This window comes from Bidens hawaiensis, unplaced genomic scaffold (assembly GCF_021521415.1).
Source record: "Bidens hawaiensis isolate Kalapana, Puna unplaced genomic scaffold, B.hawaiensis_p1.1 tig00014538_1, whole genome shotgun sequence".
NCBI classification, from domain to species: domain Eukaryota; kingdom Viridiplantae; phylum Streptophyta; class Magnoliopsida; order Asterales; family Asteraceae; genus Bidens; species Bidens hawaiensis.
This window is the reverse complement of record NW_027492268.1, coordinates 137,443-152,499: the sequence shown is the minus strand read 5'-3', so window position 1 is coordinate 152,499 and position 15,057 is coordinate 137,443.

Below are 15,057 nucleotides of genomic sequence, written 5' to 3'. Positions count from 1 at the left end.
AATCTGCAGTTTCACTCTTATTTGACAAGAAAAACCCCCAAGTAAAACGTGAGTAGTCATCAGTAATAACGAGACAATAAGAGCTATGAGAAAGACTCAAAACATGAACCGGACCGAACAAGTCCATATGCAATAATTGAAACACTGATGAAATGGTATTAATCAATTTTGGTTTATGAGTTTTTCGATTGTGTTTACCCAAGGCACAAGCCACACATTTTCTAATTGTAACCAAATATTTTACGGGTAAACCACGCACCAAATCATTTTTTGCAATACGGTTTTTGTTTTTCACATTAGCATGACCAAGACGACGATGCCAAAGCATGGCATTATGTTCTGACACTTTTGAAAACATGCAGGTTATTTCATCAGGAACATTTTTGTTCATGTCGATCACGTAAGCATTATCTTTTTATTGTGATCGAACAAGAACCCAGTCTTCGGGTATGATGATACCAGGTTTTAAAATTAAGCACTCTTTATTAGTGAAATGAGCTGAGAAACCTTTATCACAAATCTGTGTCACGCTTAACAGACCGTGCTTCAACTCAGGAACAAAGTTAACATTTTCAAATTTGAACACCGTTACTTACAGTACCTTTCTGCGTAATCTTTCCCTTTTCTCCTCCCGCAAAGGACACATACCCACTGTTAAAGATTTGAATATTGTGTAGCTGGGAAATGTCTCATGTCATGTGCCTGGAACAGCCACTATCAACATACCAAGGTCTGATGGTATTCCTTCATAGTTGTTCTTGCACGATGTGCAAGATTAGCTAGACTTTGGTACCTAGTCCATAGTTACATTGGGTAACCCTGACTCATCTAAAGTTGTCACATGTTGCCATGACATATCATTTCGATCATCTAATATCGAATTCGATGCCTCTTTCACCGGAGACTTAGGCAACCATTCATGTCTACCATTGTAAGATTTGGCATTATTTGTATGAATGGATGACTTGATCTCTGGTATTTTAGTGGGAGAAACAGACAATTTTGTCTTTTCCACTTGTTTCGGTTTAGAACCCTTGTTCGTTTTTGAAACCAAACCACTGCTTCTACCACCTCTATGAAACATGTTAGGCTTGGTCTGATGAGGACTTAACCTACCAGATTTATTTTTGTTCTAATCATCGTTAGAGGGATTAGCCTGGTTATACCTGAAATTTCGCCTATAGGTATTACGAGGCATATTCCTCTTATAGAATCCATAGTAAGGAACATATGGACGATGTGGACAATTTCTAGAAATATGACCGGGAGTGCCACAGTTAAAACAAGTTTGATGTTTTACATAGAAATTATTTTCGGCAACTCCTTGTCTGGACCGGTTGTGTGGACCAGTTTGCTTTACCTGATGCTTACCGCTAGACACATGATTTAACTTACCACCTTGTTTGTCATTAGAGCATCCCTCTTTAACAAACTTCGGCGATGAGTATTTATTGGAATTTTTCGATCTTTTAAACTTATTAAAAACCACATTATCAGAATTCAAAGTTTTAGAGGAATCAACCACACAAGTATCCTTGCTCTTAAAAACAGAGCCCACATAGACAGTCGGAATAACAGAATTCAAAACAGGTAATTTTAAAGGAACATTAGAATTAATGTCTTTATTATTTGAAACACACAAATCATCATCCTCATCAGCTCAATCCTCAACGATTACTTTATCTACACATGAGGCAAACAGATTAGAATCGTTCACTTCTGAAGTGGACGCAGTAGCCTTTACTGAGTCGACCTTTTCATTATTTACAGTTTTACCATACTTCATGTCTTTCACCTTTTCTTCCTACTCTTTGGTACAAGGAAGACTAGGGTAGTTGTCATTATATGGTGGGGGTACTTGACTATATCCTATACCCTCACCTTCATTCTCTTTCCACCATAACTGATTTTCAATCATGGAATTAACTACCTTACTGGAACCACCAAACTTTCTAAAATCAAGTTCAGCCCTTTTAAATTTTTCAGTTAGATTTGAGAATTCTAACTTAGAGGCTTCCAGTTCAGCAGTTAATTCAACAATTTTCTGTTTAGCATCTAGATGGTGACAACATTTCAAACTAAAATCAGATTTTAGCTTGGAAAAATCCTTTTTCTGTGCCTCAATTTTATCTAGATAACCCTTTTCATTTTTCTAAATTTTATGGTTTTCAGATTTTACCGTTTCCATTTCTCTAAGCAAGTTACTATTATGAGATTTATAAAGATCTATTTATCAATACAAGCTTGAGAACATAATGGAGAACTTACCTCAAACGAGCTGGAAGAAGTGAATGCCATAAATGTAAATTAAAGTTCCAACATGAGCAACGTTGGCAGCCTAATTGCTTATGTTGAGACCAGCCATCTGATCATTCCATGAGAATTGTTGAGCAACCATACCCAGTTCACCATAACCTGAGCTATCCCCAACTTTTCCTATAGCATTACCCACGAGAACCAACGCCCTTTTCCATATTTCCTTCCTTGGCTAGATTTGTGCATTCACGAGCAAAGTGATCGGGCTCGTGACAATTGTAACACCTCAGAGTGTCCTTATTGAAATCCACGTTCTGATTATTTGGTACATTCCAATTATTCCTTCATGTTCTCTTAGTAAATTTCTTAGCCCAAAAAACTACCATGGCAATTTGCCAAGAGATATCCATTTCTTCTGCATCATCTGGATGAATCTGATCAAGCTCAACAGCAACTACAGGTTCAACCAAATCTCCAGCAAGGAATGCATTGTAGTAGTTCATGAATCCCGACATTAGAACAATGTTCTCTTGAGTTTCCTTTGAGATAGAAGGAATCTGACTGGAATTTTGACTAGGAGAAGCACCAGATGATTGAGGTTTAACATTAGCAGCAGGAGATTGGGCAGGTTTAGCGAAGAAAAATGGAGCTGGTTGTGGTGAAGAATGAGAGAATTAACCCTGAGCGGATTTAAACATTGAGAAGTTTCCTTAAGGTTGAAATTGTTGTTGACCTTGAGTAGTCTTGAACATCGAGAATTTGTCTTGTGAGAGGAGTGCATTATTGGAAGCAGCACTGTAACCTGCGGTGTTGTAGGAGTTTGCATGGTTTATAGCATGTTTTGTGTCATCCATGTCACATGCTTTGATGATAGCCATAACCTCAGACAATGTCAACCTGTTGAGATCTTTCGTCTTCTTGATAACTACAACGTTCATATCCCAACTTTGAGGCAAGGAGTTCACCAACTTATTGTTTGTTTCAGCAGCTGTTAAGTTGATGCTTGCAGATCTCATCTCAATCACAAGAGCTATGAACTTGTGAAGCTGAGTTTCCAACGATTCTCCCAGAATGTGATTGAACATGTTAAATTTTTGTCTCAACAAATCTTGACGACTTCTTCTCATGTCTTCATTACCCTTTTACACCTAAATCAAGGCTTCCCATAGTGCCTTAGCAGACTGCAGTTCCCTAAAACCCAAGGCAATCTCAGGTGAGAGTGCCATAGTTGATGTTGAGAGTGCCTTTTCATCTTCCTCCATTTTCTCAAAATTAGCATCATCATACAATTCAACAGGCTTCCCGGCAACTTCCTGAGAATTTTCACGTTGGTTGGTCATAGCTTGTGGACCCCTGACATTACTTCTCCAGACCTTAGCATCTTTCATTTTGACATATTTCTCGAATTTGAATTTCCACTCCCTAAACCCCTCCTGAGACAGCAGACAATGTATGCGAGTAGTTGTTCCCATTATTAAGTCCAGTTCTTGGTGAATTGTAGCATTGGATGAGCCATTACTGTTAATTATCTAGTCCCTTTTAGTTTTCATAGTCCTTTATCCTAAAGTCCAATAGTCAAAGCCCAATCAGAATGGATCAGGCCCAAGAATCAAATAAGCCGATAACACAGAATAAATCACAGTCAACGTTGACCGAGAACTATTCTTGACCGAAAACAGATGTTGACCGAAAATCCACGATGACCGAGAACTCTTAATCTAGGTAGAGAACACTTAGTTGGCCACAAACTCTTGTTTCTGGCCGAGATCACCAGTCTTAAGCCAAAAATGATCAAACTTGGGCGAAAACCCTTGATTCTAGCGTAGAACGATGATTACTTGTTCAACAACTTAAGATCTTGGCCGAAAACCCTGAATTTACCTAGAAATCAAACAGAGTTGCCCGAGAACTAGGTTTACTAATTTAGATTAGAAATCAACCGAATCCCTTGAATCAAGGGATTTAAATTGTTTCCAACTAAACCAAATCAATAACCAAAACTCAACTCAAAACACAAATAACACTTAGATCTTAAATCCGTTGATATCAAACCAAGCCTTGAATGGTTCAAAAGGCTCTGACACCAATTGTAAGTCCCAAGATAGTATATTTCAATATGATATCAACACACCTAATGTTATTGTGGAATATTGTAGGTTCCCTGGACGGATCGCACGAGATATCTCGATCAACTCAGGTGCGGAATCCCTGCGTAGATCGTTACGAGTATAGAACACGAATCACACGAACACACGAAACGAACACACGTTATATATTATAACTCAAACACGTGATGTAATATCACTGTTACAGACTCTCGTCCTCACGTTACAAATGAACTCGAACTACTGAAACAAACAACTTCACGATTACAAACCAAGCCGTAACCTAGGACTATTTATACACGACAACTTCGCCTGGCATGTTCAGGCGAAGTTGTCCATAACTTCGCTTGACTAACAAGTTCGCCTGTTAAGCGAACTTGTCAGTAACTTCGCTTAAACATACAAAACATAATTAAACATTACAGACTCGATTACAGACACTAGACTATGAACTACTGACATTATGCACCAACAGACTCCCCCTTGGCAGTAGCTTCATATCTTGATCTTTAAGCACTTGTCTTGTAATCTTCAATCTTGTATCTTCACGCATGCACTCCTTTTCTAACACAAACTGACACAACTCTTTGATACTTCCTCGCTTCTTCCTTCCAAGCAGGAATATAAAAGATTTTCTTCTCATTAAGCACCTTCAGATCAGCTTGCGATAAGTTTACCAAATGCATCGGATCGTAAACTCTTAGGAGCTCTTGTTCATCCTCGTCTTCCATCACCGCTTCTGCTGTCTCACAATCCACATACCACCACTTTAGGTCTTTAAGCACATCCTTGGGCATTAGCTTCAACGGTACTTCTTTCAGGCACCGGATCGGTTTATACTTCATGACCATCCAAGGTTTTCCATCAGCTCTCATACCTCTATCCTTGTCTTCAACAAGTTTTCCCTTCTGTGGTTTCAACAGCTCAAACTTCTTCTCTTTTATACTCTCTCTCCATACAATTTTCTCAATGACTCGCCATATTATCGTCATTTCGATTGATTAACCCCAATCTGGCTAAGTCTTTCACTTCACATTCCGGCAGTGTATTCAACGACCTTAACATTCTTTTAAAATACTGAACGTCGTCATACCGTTTAATCACAAAGAGCTTCAACTGCTCATCATAGATCCAGCAAATAATCCCTTTCTTCGCTTCAGCATAGCCTTTAATATTGTAACTCTTCTTAAACATTGTAGGGACCGCTGGTTTCTTCGTTTTGACGAACCACTGAGCATAGCCTTCTTTCCACCTAGGCTGCTCTTCCCATTCAGTCTCATCGATTATTGTCTCATTACCCATATCTGCTTTCTCCACACGTGGAATGTCATGCTCCACATTCTCTTCTACTATTTCACCTTCGTCAACATCTTCTTCAATAACAATCTGAGCTCCAATCTTCTCAATCTCCTCAATTGGCAACACATCATCATCAAACAACACATCATCACTAAACATATCATCATCTAATTCTTTCAAAGCATCAATCACATCATCTCCCATTCCTTCATCATCAACCATCACCACCTCATCACCACCAGAACTGCCAGCCGCACCTGCAGACTCCCCCTGAGCTGTGGAAGTCCCAAGAGCTTGAGTAGTTCTTGGGAACTCACCACCTGCACCTTTCGATGCATTGGGATCATCGTCTCTGTCATTCCTCTTCTTTGTCCTTAACTCGTCGCCTTTACAGCTTGTCTCCCCCTGAGATGCCAAGAACTCCTTCATAGCATCTATAATTCTCCCATGTTCAACCAGGAGGGACAACTGTAGTTGATTTTCTGTTACTAGGCGCTGAATAGCCTGGGTCTGGATAAAGTTTATCCTCGATTGCTCTGCCACGACCCGCTCAAGTGCAGCTATTCTCTCCGAGTCTGAGAGGGTTACATCGAAATCGAACTTCATGTGAGATGTGTCTTGAGAATACTGAGGTGGGATTTCACATGTAACCGGGACATCAGAAGTAGTTGTGGACGTAACCGCAGGTGGTATCAAGACCGACAACTCTGCAGTTGCAACGACTGTCGACTCAACAAATTGTGCAACAACCTCCGACGGAGTAAGCGTTGGAGGTGGTAATGACACAATCTCCGGAGTCGTCAGCTGGATAGTAGTGATTGGGATGCCAAAAGCTGATGATGTAGCCACCACGGGAACATCCGCGGCGCTTAAACCTGTGACCTGTAGTGATGTAGGAACAATCGACATACCTGACAGTGCGGGCGGAGCGAAACGTACAACTCTTGAAGTCTCTCCAGCTCCCATACCTGCACCTGTCCTTTCCCGTCTTGAACGTCTAATCAACTTTTGAATATCCTCTTCTTCTTCTGACTCGCTATCATCAACTGTCCTCTTTCTCTTCCCAAATGTTCTCTCTTGAGTCACCAACATCCTTCTCGCCTCATCCATAACATCATCAAGATCTGAGTCAGCCACCGTCGTAGCTGCTCTAGTAATACGCACAGTCGAGACACGTTCAACTGGGATCTGAACGTTCTCCTCTGGATCCACCCGATCCATATCGAAGAATCCTTGACCTCCGAATTCTGCATCAAGGTCCACTTCCTCCTCCGGTGACACAACAGGAGCAGCAGATATAGCTTGAGATGCTCCTGCCTGTTGTGGTGCCGGGTCTCTGAACTCATCCCCACGAGCTGGCACATACCCCAGGTTTATTAAGTACCCAAAGAGTGGAGTATGCCTTGGACGCAGTTCAGGCTTGCTCCTCGCACTGGATGTTCGGCATTGAGCGAAGATACGTTTGCTCACACTCTCCACGTATCGTATTGGACGTCGTTGAGGCAACGTGGGAGCAACATGATTCAAGATCATCTGAATGAATCGTGGATACATGATGAACCTCTCACGGGCCATCGCTCTTTTCAGTCTATCGATCTCGTAAAAGACCATCTGACTAAAGCTATAACGTTTGTTATAAGTCAGAGCAGTCATTGCTGACTGCATGGTCCCCCCGCCCCGGGGCGTCGCCGATCGATACGAGATCCGCACGATGTCTAGGAGTGCGGAATCCTCCTAGACTCGTTTATGGTGTAGAAGACGAAGAACACGATTACACACAAACACATACACGAACAAACACACGAATGGATAAACACATCTACAGATCTTTTATATAATAACCGAAACACTTACATACCAAACATGAAAACAAATGACACGGCCGACCCGAGGTGAGCTCTACCTCGGGCCGTCCCACACGGCTCACTCTCTCGGTTTCTCTCTAGCTAATTAAACTTATCACACAATACTCTGATTTCTGGATTACCAACCCTAAACAATAAACAGCCGATATATAAACACAACTTCACGGGCTTGGGCTTGGGCCTGTAGGCGAAGTTGCTACAACTTCGCCTATGGCGAAGTTATTCTAACTTCGCCTGTGGCAGAAGTTGTTACAACTTCGCCTATGGCGAAGTTGTTATAACTTCGCCTATGGCGAAGTTGTTTAAACTTCGTACTCCGATTCGGCTGAACAGAATTGCATAGCGACGGTCACAAAACATGCGCCAACAGATTCCCCTTTGACCGTTGCTCTCAATTCTAACAAACACGAAAGATCATCTGTTACAAAACATGCACCAACAGACTCCCTCTTAACTGATGATCTTCTGTTTGCCCTTCAACCAGCCGTGTCTGAAACTGTCTTGTAGCTTCACAAATCTACCAATCACCCAGCGTCTTCCATATCAGATCTCCCCTTCAGTGTAAGCTTCTCCGACTAAATAGATTGAGGTCTTTGAAATGCATGCATCCCCGTGCCTAATTATTCATCTCAACCAATCACGTGAGTCCTTCTGACTTCACAACACGTGAAGTTGGGCTCCCTCCACAACTTCACCAACACGTCGGCATACGATAAGGTTTAATCTTCAACTACTCAACATCAAGTGATCAATTTCATCACAATACCACCTTGACAGAATCTAACACACATGACCATTAATTTATCCGAAGCATCTTCAATCACCAAGGATAACGATCAAGAACATATAACACTTTAATTCCCGATTAAATCCAACTTGTTCCAGAATTTTCACTTTAATAAATAAGCATCACGTTTCAGGATCCAATTCTCGAACGCCTTGAAAATAACATAAATAATATGCTCTGACCGCAATCCAGTAATGACGAAAACCTTCAGTTCAAATTGACTTTCTTCAGTTGGTCAACCTCGAACAACAACTATTTTATTGCCCACAAACACCCAAATATGTGTCAATATCCAGTTTCAATCAATATCCCATTCACAACCTCAACTCCATATCCAGAGTTGACACGTATTTGTTCACACGTAAGACCAAGAGATAACAAGTTTCACTCGTTGACGGGAACAACGTCTTCGGTCTCACAATAATCGTGTACACCTGGCTATACAGACGAAAACACCAAAATACTCTTTTTTTTTTTTCTCGTTAACTTCGCTTAAAGTTAACTTCGCCTGTCCATAACTTCTCCTGGCTAAAACTTCGCCTGGCTATAACTTCGGCTGGCTATAACTTCGCCTGGCTGCTAACTTCGCCTAAACCCTAAAATTTAAGCGACAACTTCGCCTGAACCCCATAACTTCGCCTGTAGCAGCTGTTCGGCCAGAAACGCATCAGAAACGTGCCAGAAACACCAAAACGCAGATCTCGAACCATAGCATAAGAGCCTAAGGCTCTGATACCAATTGTAGGTTCCCTGGACGGATCGCACGAGATATCTCGATCAACTCAGGTGCGGAATCCCTGCGTAGATCGTTACGAGTATAGAACACGAATCACACGAACACACGAAACGAACACACGTTATATATTATAACTCAAACACGTGATGTAATATCACTGTTACAGACTCTCGTCCTCACGTTACAAATGAACTCGAACTACTGAAACAAACAACTTCACGATTACAAACCAAGCCGTAACCTAGGACTATTTATACACGACAACTTCGCCTGGCATGTTCAGGCGAAGTTGTCCATAACTTCGCTTGACTAACAAGTTCGCCTGTTAAGCGAACTTGTCAGTAACTTCGCTTAAACATATAAAACATAATTAAACATTACAGACTCGATTACAGACACTAGACTATGAACTACTGACATTATGCACCAACAAATATAACATCAAGTGATTCAAGACAAACAATTGTAATACGTAAAGAACACGAGATCTACATTCAAAACACACGTTATATTAACGTCGGGTGCTTAAGCACAAGGTTACACAATACACGTTCACCAATATGTTATGAACGGCCATCATAAACCCTATAAAAGTTATCTATTTATAGGAAAAGCAAACAACATAGCCCAACAAAGCCCAAGCCCATCAAGATCACAATGTGATCTTGGCTAACATACACAAACACTTAAACACGATACATATTAATATAAATCAAGTACAAACCACTAAGTATAGACCCAACACCTTCCGTATCCACCTTTTGGGTAAATCAGATCCACTCGGGATTGAATCCCTTTTCATGAAGAAAAGCTGGTTTTTCCAGAGTGTATCATTCTGGGTAACCTTGGAAATAGGGATCGGTTGACGAGGTTTTGATTTAAAAACAAAGCGCTTGGAACCATGAGTAGCCAAGGTGTACATGTATGCTAACTCCGACAAGCCAAATACAACACCTTCTTCCTCGATTATCCTTTCTATAGCACGAAGGACCCTCCATAACATGGGCATAGCTTAGATATAACTGATTCCGGTCAACGTGAAGAAGCGTTGGGTGAAATCAGGAAAAGGGTATTTGAGCCTATTAGGAACGGTTGGGCTGGAAAGCAAACCCAATTATTCGACACACAGTCGCTGCGAACAGTAGAATCGAAGGGCCGAAAAATGGTGTTGGCCGGAAACAGTGGTCGGAGTTCATCAACCTCTGGATCTGTGAACTTACAGATCTCAAAGGACGGATTCTCAAGGATACCTTGTGGATGGAGGTCATTGGGGTCCGATTGGTCAGAAGAAGAAGAGGATACAGAAACAGTAGACATGATAGGGAAAAAGAAAATGAAAAGAAAAGAAAGAAGGATACCTGAATGGCTGTTGGATTGTGTGGTTATAATAGGGTTAAGATGATTAAATATATAGGCAGCGGATAACCATGGGTTTATTGATAATAACTGCCTCTAAAACACGTCTAATCATATATCTTTTGCAAGGATTTCAAAATTCAAAATGACAGTTGTATTGCATAAATACTTGCCATTTTGAGGGCAATTGTTAGGGCATAGAATTTATGCTGAGGATCCTCTATCCTTAAGTGACTTATGGATAAATTATCCTTGAGATATGTTCTAGGTTGCGAAGGATTAAGGATCCTCGGTATTGTTTGTTTACTAACGATTGTGTTTGAGTGGTGTTGTGATCAATAGATATAACGGCTCTATAACCAAGTCCACCTTATTTCTCGCTATTGGACACTTCTAGCACGTGGCCAAAAGACGTTGAAGGAGCTGGTGGAAAAGTGGCGGATTTATAGGGAATTTAGTTGTAGATATTTTTCTGTTTAATTGAGATTATGATCAATTAGGTTATTCACTTGTTATCTCCACGTTCATAAACACTACTCAGAACTCTCTCTAGCAGTTCACACACACTTAGCATTCTTGTAATCATTGATCATAATCTCCACCATTTGTAACCCGATTTTAGATTAATAAAGTGGTGATAGACGATTTGTCATCACCCGGAGTTTTTGTGCCGGCGATCCGAACAAGATCAAGGGCTTTTCCTCATAACAAATCCTTGTGTTTGTGTTTGCAATCCTTACATAATTGTTATTATCATCATAGCACTAGACATCACCTTACAAATTTAGTTACATTATCCTTAGTCGATTTTTTACCAAAACAATAATATAAATTTAAGATATATGTTAATAAACCTTGCCCCATTTCCTAAAACGGTGTCTCAATGCAACAAGTTAAAGGATAATATCGACATCACAGATGGTCCATAGCAGGGGCGGCTCTTGAGGTGTGCAAGCCGCACCCTCGTCCGAGGCATGATTTCGGTAGAGGGCACGAAATTTTTAAACATATATTGGTTTTTTTAAACATTAACAAGTGAAATTGGACAAATGGCTTGTGAAATAATGAGAAAATGAGAAGGAAAACAGACATAACAAAGAAAAAAAAGGGTATTGTCGGAAATTTTCTGGTGGGTTTTGAAGTTAAAGTAGGTGGGTTTGGAAGTTGGAGTGGTAATGAAGTTGGAGAAGACAATGAGTAAAAGTATTATTTTATTATTAGTTTTATACCACACAGTTAATATCTTTCTCAAAATTAATTTTTCTCTCTTTTTTTTTGTTTTTTAAATTATACAAAGTTAAAGAAAATTGTTACTTTTAGGGGGTGCTTGGGATTGCTTCTTTAAATTGCTTATGGCTTTTTAAAGAGTCAAAATGTCCAAAATGCCCCTCCAAAAGCACCCGTAAAGCTTTTAGGTGCTTTTGGAGGGGCATTTTGGACATTTTGACTCTTTAAAAAGCCATAAGCAATTTAAAGAAGCAATCCCAAACATGTTCTTACTTGGGTTAATGTGAGATTATAAATTTATAATCCATAATCCATCTTTAAATTATTGGATTTTAATCATTTAAAAATTATTTGGTCACTTTTTTTTATTCATACTTTATTTGGTAAAGTTTAGGTTATTGTACACAAATCAAAATCTATTTGGTAAAGAAAGTTAGACGTTAGCTATTAATGAATCTTTATGAATAACCGCTTAAGCTTTAGCTTTTAATGTAATTGATTTAATTACTATATTTTTTTCTATAAGTATTGGTATCACGTTATTTTCGTTTAAAAATATTAGTTTATATGCGTTACTCGTTTTGACAAACGGGCCTTTTTATTTCGGATTGGCCAAGGTACGTAAATTCTCGAAGACGCCCATGATCCATAGTTGTATCATCAACTGATATACGATCATTACGACGACCTATTATATTTTTCTTCTTTAAGAATCGACAACATGTTCTAAGAATAACAAATCAACGACGTCAATAAATCAAGTTCCAAGTATCAATATACATTCCTATCATGAGATAGGTGGTTGATCGTATTCTAAAATATTTAAAAACATAATATTTTAACTTACTAGTTCAAAATCCATATTTTCTTTATTACATACTTCATATTTTCATTATATTAATAATACTCATAAAATATTAGTTAATATTATTTATAAAATTATTCACTTTTATGACAAAGTAAAACATCACGCAAAAAAAATTGAATTATTTGTTTATCAAAGGGTTGTAGCCTAACGAGTATAAGTAGGGATGAGTATGGGATGGTATCGGTACCGACTGGTACAGATCCCGATTTTTCTGATCCCAAAAATTGGAAATTCTTGGTACCGGTACCGGGACGGTATCGGGATAGTACCGGTACCGAGATAAAAAATCTGGAAATACCGGTACCGATACCGTACCGATCCCGAAACTTAAAACCATGGTACCGATTCGGTACCGACGGTACCAAATCGGTACCGATTTCGGGATCGGTACCGGTACCGATTTTGCTCTTCCTAGGAATAAGATATATAAGTAAAGTTAAAATACAAAGTACAACAAAAATGAGAAAGGTGAAAAGGTTTTCAATTCATTGATCTTAAATTTAGATGATGGAGATTAATTTAAGAATAAAATTGATGAGAAGGACATGAATGTAATAACCCACTTATGATAACTTTCTCTCCCCACATGCAATACACATTTTAATTCCCCCATCATTTTAAAACTACTATAACATTTTCATACGAAATTTTTTTTAGAAATTTTTTTTACTATGATAATAATCGTTTATGAGTATCATATTGTTATATAAAAATAAAAAAAAAGTTAGTGGATTTTTTATATTATGTTATTTGGTTGTCCATTATGTTTTTTAATTGAGTTTTTCTATGCATTGTGTTATAGACTTTGATCATTGTGTTTTTTAATTTGTACTCATATTAAAGATAAAAATTAAAACAAAGATTACTTCATTGTCTCTTTTTGTTCATCATTGTGCCTTTGTGCTCAACATTTGTCTTTCTACTTATCATTGTGATTTAGTCATTGTGCTTAACATTCGCTTAAGTTGAGAAAAATAGTATTATGTTCATTGTGTATTACGCTTAAGTCATTGTGTAATATGTAGATTCCATTGTGTTTACGTTGCATGTCATTGTGTTATATGTATTTATCATTGTGTCTTACGTTTGAGGTCATTGTATTATATGTATTTATTTTTTGTGTTTTACATTTCAGGTTATTGTGTTATATGTATTCATTATGGTGTTTTATATATTAAATAATTTGTTGGTAATTTTCATTATATTTACATATTATTATACAACGGTGTTATTAGTATTTAAAAACAACACAATGATCAGTTGAAAGACACAATGGCGAAAAAAACACAATGACGAAAAAACACACAATGCTACGCAAAAATACACAATGACGTAATTTTTTTTTATTTTTATATAACAAATCATACTCGTGTTAAAGATAATGAAATGTTTGTTATTATGGTGAATTTAATTTTTAATAAAAATATCATATGAAGAAGTTGACGTTTAAAAATGATGAGAGAATTAACATGTGACTTGCATGTGAAAAGAGAAAATGTATACTATTACTTTTATACCCTTTTTTCTTTGTTCCATACTTGACATATGTCAACTAATTATGGGATATCACACTTCTCATTTTTATTGAACTTTGTAGAATAACTCAACCATAAGATATATAGGAAATGTATATTATTTTCGATGTAAAGAATTCAAATATGAGTTGATTAAGGGAAAATTCCCAAGATAATCGTTTATGAAAACATTTTTCAGGTTTCAGTTGTCGTTTGCAATAAATTCCCAAAATACGTATTATAATCTAGTCGTGATGAATAATTAGTATAACCAATTAAAACTTAACACATGTCTTTAAAGTGACCGTAACTAGCAGATTTACTAACCATTTACTCGTCACAACTAAATAAGTTTTATTCCTCATAATCAACACCCACGAGTAATTCGTAAGTTCTTTAGTCGCGACGAGTAGATTGTAAGGTTAAATTAGCCGCGGCGAATTAACTACTAATAAACTACTCGTGTAGGGAATGTAAACTAGTCGTCGCGACTAAATGATTTATAAATTACTCGTGGGTGTTGATTACATGGCATGAAACTTATTTAGTCGTGACGAGCAAATGATTATGAACTTGGTCGTTACGGTTAGTTTAAGGGCACGTGACAAGTTTTAACTGGTTCTACAAACTACTCGTGTGTAAATCATAAACTACTTGTCACGACTAGTTTATAATACTTGTTTTAAGATTTTTTTTAGAAATAACACCTAAAATTTAAAAAACATTTTCATAAACGGTTATTTTCAGAATTTTCCTGTTAAATAAATTTATATAGATGTATTAGTAGGACTAAAATAACATGTCAACATTGTATGAGAATAAATATTTCTTATGACTACCACATGTATCAATATTTTTACACTCTGTATTGCTCCTCTGCTGTGCTTTCCTATAACATGTGAACAAGTCAACAACTAGCCAGCTGTTAGTCATTAAACCACGATCTTAATTATATTAAATTGTTACTTGAACTTAAAGTTTTGTGTTATTTAATAAAACTAATAAATTAGCATAAAAACTTAGGTAATGAAAATTAATTACATT